General features: G+C 33.2%; 1 long non-coding RNA gene across 1 annotated transcript; it reads right to left on the bottom strand.

Annotated features, from left to right (window-relative positions):
* Nucleotides 1–663: 663 nt before the first annotated feature.
* On the bottom strand, nt 664–8,292 carry LOC125587956. The gene is made up of 3 exons (XR_007324351.1): nt 7,702–8,292; nt 6,541–6,724; nt 664–6,423 (listed from the first exon to the last, which is right to left on the bottom strand). It is a non-coding gene; the product is annotated as an uncharacterized LOC125587956 (long non-coding RNA).
* Between the last annotated feature and the right edge of the window lie 842 nt (nt 8,293–9,134).

The following is a 9,134-nucleotide window of genomic DNA, read 5'->3' as shown; positions in this document are numbered from 1 at the left end:
TTTTTTTTTTAAAAGGCTTTAGTGAGTTCAAATTTAAATCGTTATCAATATGACTTTTTTTTTTTGCTAAATTATTATCAATATGATTTCCAGCTGAAATAACTGAAGATTAATTATTGGCTGTATAAACAAGATTTTGTTTTTGTTTTTTTAAAAAATAAACAAGATGGTATATTATATGTACATTGCTTTTATGTGTGTGTATAGACATCATCTATTTACATCATGTTGTCCATTGAATGAAGATCGGAAAACTGAAGAAGAGGTTGTGTATATAGTTTTAAGTTTAATGTAATCTGATGTTCAAATAAAAAGGTTGTGTATATAGATATCATATATTTTTATAGTAAATTTTCGTATACTTCTGCTTGAGGTTAACTATATCACATTTTTTTTTTTTTGAAAAATGGTTAACTATATATCACATTGAGATTGTGAAATATCAAAGGGCAGCATAACATTGTAATTGTTTCCTTGATTTGTCTTCTTAATCTTAAAAAGTCAATTTGTAGTAGAGATGAGCCATTGATTAGTTATACTAAATGAACATTACGCAACTAATTTTTGTATATGAATTGAATTTTATTACAAGTGAAAAAAGGATGGTAATGTTAATATATGAAAGAAAAAGTTTCGTCTAACGAAAAACTTTTTAAAAAGAGATAAAAATTGTTTCGAATAGTAGTCGAACCCAAGAGAAACAAACAGAAAAATTCAATATAATTATTAGTTTGGTAAATGATTTACATATATGCACATTTACTAATGTAGACGGTTTATTTTTTTCAATAAGAAAGTGAAAATATGGTAACGTATGTTGTTGATTTGGTTAAGTATATTTCAAGGTTATGATCGTAATATAAGTGTGTTACTACTGTCCTTTCTTGACCATGAAATCAATTTATGTAAAGACAAAATACTATATATCCGTTACCCTCACACACAGTGCATGAATGCAAATACACGTTCTTTTTTTCCCTATACGTATATACGTATTGGATCTATCAAATACACGTTCTTTTTTTCCCTATAAACAAAAGAAAAACATACATTTCTCTTTTGGTATCATCCCTGTATCTGTTGCTTTATGTAATCATCTCAATATAATACGAAACGTATTCACGTCGGTCTGAGTATTTACGCCCGACAAATACTCAAAGCATTTGAACCTCATCAAAATTCAATCGTAACAAACCATTAATAATTCAATCGTAACCGTCATATTTCTTTAAAAATTACAAAATAATCAAAAATAAGCTATTAATAATTCAATTAAAATATTTTTAAATTTGATATTTAAAGTCTCATATTACTTTAAATTTTACAAAATAATAATGAAAAAATACAAACAAAAAGACATTTCAACTAAATCATAAATTAAAATATAGAAAATAGAACGCATGGAACCGTAGTCTTGGAAATTCATATTTTTAGGCCGGATAAATCGGTTTTTATCAGTTCAGATCTAGTCGGTCCAAATCTATTCGGATCGATTCTTTTCGGATAGAAAAATTTTAAATCCAACCAGTTGTTAGTTGTTTGTAAACTTTTGTTTTGATTCCATGTCAGATATTTTTAAACCGGTTCAAATTGGATTTTTGGATCCAGGTAAAACTTCTATGCTCAAAATAATTATAACCTTTTTAATTGCAATAACACGTGTATATATAACTTTTTCAAAATCGTTGTACAATAAAGGGCAGAACGCATTGGGACCCACACCAATACTTGCTTTATTATCATTATACCTAGGGCTTTCATACTAATCCTATGTAGACCGACTCGAGACCTTTCCCACTATATCATCTCCAAGTTTTCGAGTTGTCTTTTAATGATGGTTTCTAGGATAGCTTCCCCAAGTTTCTCGAGACTGATGGTTTCTGATAGAGTTTTGTGAGAGAAAGCTAGATAGGATATCTCTTAAATCTTCAGAGTTCTTGTCAGAGAGAAACAACCTCGCGGGTTTTACAACTTCATTCGCTATTGGAGCTTTTGTCTCTATTCTAATTTCCGTTCTACGTACATCTCCTCAAGTCGGTTTGAAGTTCATGGTTTCATGCGTTGGTTTCATTCTCTACATGCATCTCCTTTTGTGGAATTTGCTTCTCAATCGAGATGAGTATCCTAGATCCAAACGTTTTAGAAACCTTTATGGACTTGGGAAAACTGTTCTCCAGACCTTTGTTTTGGGTTTCATAATACTCCTAGGAGATGTCTCTTATTTCCTTGTTCTTGGGCTTGTCCTCATTTTCCTCCATCTGGTTTTGCTCTCAAAGTTTTTCTACATGCTAGAAGACTTCGGGTTACTCGATGGGGTTTTTACTTTGTTCTTTGGTACTGCAACCCATTTATATCGATCTCCTTTGGGACAATTTCTGGTCATGCTAGGTGGGTATCTAGTGTTGCTAGCCTTGCATCTTCGCTACTCCACTTGCTATGAAGAGAACCGAGCCAAAAAAGAGGAAGAGAGAAGGGATCGAGAGGAAGCTGAGAAAATTGCCAAAGAGAAAGATGAGGAAGAGAAGAGAAAGATCGAAGAGGAGAGAAAAGCCAGAGAGGCGGATAAGAAAGACGGTGACGGTGGCCTGAGGCGAGGACGGGGACAATGCGCTTAACCAATCAGAATTTTCGGTAGTATTTTAGCTAATGTGTGGGTGTCGTTTTGCGTAATGAATTTCTTAGGTAATCTTATATGGTAGTTTATCTGTGTGTTTTATTTTCGTAATGAACTTCTTAATCAATCTTATGTAAGTTTTGTTTGCAGTGAATTTAAGTAGTTTTATCTTAATTATCTAAGATTTTTATGTTGCCTGTTTGGTATATTTTTATAGTTTCTAATCACAAAATACTGTTTATTGATGGTCAAAAAGAATCTTATTTTTAAGTTGTTCTGTCTAAGCAATTAGTGAAATTTACAAAAATGTTTAGAATTATGGTGAGTTCGTGAAGACGTATCCTTTCTTAACGTTATTTTACTCTGGCCTAGAGGATCTTAAGGGGGTCCACTTAATCGATCTTTGTAAACACCAATTGTATTTCATCAATTGTATTTTTATTGTTCCTTATATGTTTTATTTTCTTGAAACAATTACACTGAGAGTCACTTTCTATCTTTTATATCATAATAGGTCACTTATTGTTACACAAACTTTCTTCCAACAACCTATTGAATCCTAACTAAAATACACTAACCGTCTAAAATTTATTGACCTAACTAGAGAATAAGCGGAAATTAACCTCAGCCACACATCTCCTCTCCTATCCGACAGACAATCTTTATATATAAAGTAGACTTTTTCCCTTCTTCCGACAAGTGGCAGGGGGGTTTGCTGCCATGTGTCATCTTTTTGTCTTTTTACATTTTAGATCTTTTTTCTTTTAGATTATTGCAATTTGATTCACTATTTTCTAATTATACATTATCTAATTCTTCTCACACTAACCATCATCATTTGAATTTTGCTAATATATTTTAATCTATTTTATTGTTCAAAAAATTGCAAAACGAATAAAGAAATAAGTAAAAAATATAAATGTACTTTAAATATTTAATTTATTCGCAGCTAAAAATAACATAAACTTTCGTTATTTTATTATTTTTTACTATTTTCTATTATTTCATTTACAACTATATATTTATCTTAATATTAACCAAACTAAAGGAGAACACATAATTTAAACATAAAACCACCATAATTCCAGAGAAAAAAAATGCCAAAGAAACACTAACTCAATAAAGGTCCAGAGCTCAAAGGCGATCAAGAACGAAAACTAACTTATCCCACTTTATCATAGAGTATCTTGGCCAGAACAATCAAAAGTCAGTAAAATGTAGAAATATAATCTTCAGATAAAGCAATCCCTCGAACACAAATGACCGTGATCAAGGACCAATGCAAAGAACCAAGAAAGCGGGTTAGAGTGAGAATAATCAACAAAAGGCCAAAATCACCACGAAGCAGGAAGAGACATACATAACAAACGATAAGCACAACCACCAGCTAAGAGGTAAGAAGCATCTCACAAACTAAACAAGCACAAACAAGATGCCTATGCCGGGGAAAAACCACAAAATTCTGGATAGAAGGGACCAAAGCTCCAAGAGTCTAATATCACACATTTATACTAAGGGAAGAAGAGAACAACATGAGTGAAGGAGAAATGAAGCCAACCCCCGAGAAACATGAGTCCAGACTTGAGACCAGAAACAATCTTCCAAATCTACAGAGCATACTCGGAGGAGAACACTATCCAAACCTAGAGTGGCAAACATGGCGAAAAAGAGAGAGAGTCACAGAGACGCAAGCAGGGTTGAAAGCTGCAACGAGATGAAAGAACATAGCTGGAAGGGTAGACAAAACGAAATCATCAAATCGTGGAGCCGTCCTCAAGCTATAGAAGTCAGATCACCAAAAACCATATCTTGAAAACCAGGACGAGAGGGGAGTAACAATGGTAAGCCAACGACGAGGAAAACAACTTCAAAGACGACTAAACTCTGACCCAACCCAAAGAGATGCAGTTCCTAACATCAGCTAAAATCTAAGGAAGAAGAGGAGCATCCAATATTGCATGGAGTAGCCTAAAATGATGCGAGAAACAACCGCACAACTGGGAACTCCTAAACCCGATCTACAATAAATACCAGAAATCTCAAGGTGAAGAAGGCGATAAAGAACAAGAGCATGAGGTGAGTCTTTTTTGGTGATGATGAGAAATACCGCATACCAGCAATGTAAAGAAAATACATAGATGTTGAAGGCTCAATGTAAAAATATGGGAAAAAAACGAAAACATCTTGAAAGTTATAATGTTCAAAAATATAAAAAAAATTAAAAGAAAATTTTGACGCTGAAACCGTAAATCTTAGAATCAACAAATGCATAAATGCAAAGTTATTGAAATACAATATATTTTTATATTAGAGGCTCACTTCACTGCTAACAAATACTATACAGACAAAACACATTATGAAAAAAACAAAGACAAAATATATTAACATATCACTATTACTACTACATAACACAATAAAAACACCAAATAACATTCTTAACAAATAAAAGTGATCACATAATTACATTATCCAACAAATCATACTTTTAACGATAATAAAACAATATTCCGCGCGAAGCGCGGACACCCCCTAGTATTAATTATAATACACTTTAACAAAATTTGTATTTGTCTTATTTTATGACCATTGGATCTACTATTGTAACTTTAACATGAATGGTCCAGATTCATCTTATCTTTTTTAACACATCATCATCTTTATCGGCTGATTTTTTTGTCCTCATAAATCCAAAAATCCCAACCTTCAACCATCTCTCTCGATTCATTGCTGGCGAATGGAGTTCCGGTGACTCTCGTTGGAATTTCGCGATGGACAAGGAAATCATGTCACGAATTATTCTCGTTTTCCCAGATATGTCCTTGCTTGAATTACAAAACAACGTCGTCAACGAGTTCTTCACCGTCACGGCTGCGGCACCTCCGGTGGTTTTGAGTTATTGGCCGCCTAACACAAAGGAACTTGTAACCGGAATCTCCACACCGCCGGTCATGCTTATCCACCATGGATCTGTCTTGTACTTCTACGGTCATTTCGAACTGAGTCAAGACAACATTACATGAACTGAACTAGTTATGATGATTGCGTACATATGGATATTATGTTTTTTTATGTTAATTGTGTGTACATATGGATATCATGTACATGTGGATATTGTATTTAGGTATACACGTGGATATTGTTCTCATGTGTACACACTCTTTCTAATGTCCATATGTGCACATTCCCTTGTGTACACTTATTTCACTCACTATACAGATGATTGGTTTAAACAATATAAATCCACCCCATCAATGAAATATGTGATCCAGTTTATAATAATGTTTTAAATGGTTCTCAATGTATAAAGTATTCGAATAAAAAATAAAATTGAATTTGCAATGGAGTAGATTGGTATTGCTATATTCTTGGAAAGTTTACATTTTTGTGTACATGTGAATATCATTACATCGGTGTACACATGGATATTGTTCATATGCACCGGCTCCTACACCAACAAACACAACATATACATGCCAACTTATCAATAAGAATACTCATATCAACATTACTTATTATGTACATATACACGCGTGTACACATGTACAAAATCCTGGTTGTTCATATGTACACACGTGTTGGTGTACATCCGACCACAATTTTGTCAAAACACAAAAACTAGCAACAAGCTTTGACCTTTTACTCCCTCTTCAGTTTGCGCCATCTCTGTAAAACAAACAAAAACCAGAAAAAAACTTAGAGAACTTGGAAATCTAGAACCACACCCCTAAATGAAACCCTAATCTACAAATTAAAACCCTAATGGGAGTTTTGAATAGATCTAGAACCGCGCCCGCCGGGATTATCCTCCTCTGCAAACGAAGTAAGGAATCATAATTAGCAACTTCTCACTCCATCATAAACCCACAAAAATCACGGAAACCCTAAAAACAGTAAACAGCAAGCATATGGTTTGATCGGACACTCACCGCCCACATGCTCTTTCCCTGGCCGTCTACGCCTCGTAGTCATCTCGGAATTGACAGAAGCTCTCCACTCGATTAACCTCGCAAATTATCTCTCTATCGCCTTCGTCGGAGCCGCAAGTTAAAAGTTTCTTAATCTGAAAATGGCAACGCTTCCCTATCTCTTCTCGCGCCCCGATGAAAATACCTGAAAATAAAAAATTAAAAAAAATATGGGATTTCAAATTTCAAAACCCAAACCCGCTTAGAAACCCAATCTAACTAAACTCTCTATGGTTTGCTTTTCAAGGGGTACTATAGTATTCTCCCACTCAGAATGTGTCTCAAGAGCCCAAAGTGACCTAGCATGGTAGACAAAGTCGAAAAGTGACCCATACCGTAAATCACTCTATTTTCTTTGTTGGGATTTATATTATCTGTACTGTAAGTTACCAAGAATATTAACTGCTTACACAATTCTTAACATACTTTTAAAGAACTTTTTAGTGTGGAATATATACATATATATTTCTTTCATCGACAAACAAACAATATTAATGTGAACGAGATTATCCTATCTTGATTTTGGCTCAACCATTCTTTTCAACATAAATTTATCATTCAAAGTAAACTTGTAGCATCTCCGCTAATCGATTTTGTGTCTGGACGTCAATGTCCAAAGGGATGTCTGTCCAGTATCCACAATAGAGATTGACAGTTCAGCCAAAGTAATTATTTTGACTGTCTTTTCTTAGGTTTTAACTTCCCCACTAAATAAATAGTATTAACAAAATCACCAACCACTATTATGCTTTTTCATTGTATCTGGGGCCGGTCCTGGGCAAAGCCTAACGAAACATTGGTCTTAGGCCCTCAAAAATTTTGGAAAAAATTACATAGAAAAAAACCCCAAAATTTTTTTGTAGACCTCCAAATTTACCAAAAAAAATTTAGCTGAATTTTTTTAAAAACCGCCTACAGCCCCCTAAATCTTGGCCTTGTACCGTTGCAATCATGTCAGGGAATATATTTTTATGCTTGAACCTTTTTGTAGGATTGGGATAAACAACTAGTTAGGATATTGTCAACCTCATCAAAACAATAGTTAGTACACGATGATCTAATTCGAGAGCTCTATTTGGGTCCACCTTAATTACATTGCTTTATTTCCACATGGCAACATACCGTATATTTCTCAGACCAATGATTTGTGGTTTGCTCTTTTGGTACTCGTTGGTGCAGAGAATCTAAAGAAGTCCTCTCACAACGCTCGTCAACTTATATACTGTACAAAATCCAAATGGAAATCAAGCCGGGACAATCTGCAAACAAAACAGAATAACCGAGATACTTATCAAAATAATGGACAAAAAGTAAATAACCAAAAAAAACATGAGCGATCCGAGAACAAATCTAACATATATAGAGATTAATTACAGAGAAACATGGAATGATAAGAGAGAATGTTCTTGGATAAACAAAGAGCAAGTACGGATATTTCCTTCACACGCAGTAGCTATTGGCAATAGGCAACATAGTTTATCAAATAACCAATACAATCTAGGATATTCTTCAGTAAACTTTTTTACCAAATATATAAACCAATAACCGTTTGCTTACAAAATGTCTTTGAATCAAACAAAATAAATTCCGAGGATACTAACTCACTTAGAAAAATCTCCGTATCTGAGTTTTGAATCAACAAAGCATACTAACTCACTTATAAAAAATATGGTCTCAAAACATGAAATGTAAGAAGTACTTGACTCACCGTATCCTTCCATGGATATGATTTTCAAATCTCCACCAAAATATCGAGCATACAAGCGACTAAAGATCGAGGAACTTTAGTAACCACCTCATAAATAATGACAAATAAAGTTCATCGTTGGTTATTAGTTATTACTTATTTAAGTGTATCACATGACCAGTTAACTTATAAACAATTCGTAAATCTAAGTAGTTTTAGTACCTTTTCACTAAGAGTGAAAAGAGGAACACTCTCACATTATTTTTTTTGTTATAATATAGTAATAATTTTACTATAGAGTTGAGTTATATTCCAATAATACTCTATCTTAGAATATCAAATAGAATGATGAACCAAAAATAAATCAATTACTTTATTTATAGAGTAAACCTACTTTTTAATCTATACAAAGTGAAAATAGAATATTATTGAAACATGTATACGTTTTTTTAGAGTGAAAACAAGAATGATGTTACAAATACTCTAATATTGAAGTACTAGTACATGTTTAACGGTGAAGTACAACAAAAAAATATTTTACTCTAGGCCCATTTCATTGAGTTATTTCATAACTTATGTTTTATCATATCTTATCACACACGAATGATCCACAACATCCTCTCTTTTTTTTGGCACAAGATCCACAACATCCAATTAAAGGTTTTCCCATGATCATATGTATTTTTGCATAAGTGTTATAAAAAAGCTATAGTAGCTTAACTAGTGATCATATACTAAGCTTTATAAACTTTTGAAAATTCTACAATCTTTGACGTTCTTTTATCAAGTTTTAAAATTGTTTGTGGTTTCAAAACCCAATTATAAATTAGTTGTAAAACTAGTCAAAGAACATTTATTCGTTGATGAA

Source organism: Brassica napus, chromosome C5 (assembly GCF_020379485.1).
Source record: "Brassica napus cultivar Da-Ae chromosome C5, Da-Ae, whole genome shotgun sequence".
NCBI classification, from domain to species: domain Eukaryota; kingdom Viridiplantae; phylum Streptophyta; class Magnoliopsida; order Brassicales; family Brassicaceae; genus Brassica; species Brassica napus.
Note: the sequence above shows the minus strand (reverse complement) of the source record. Positions and strands in the feature narration are given on the sequence as shown.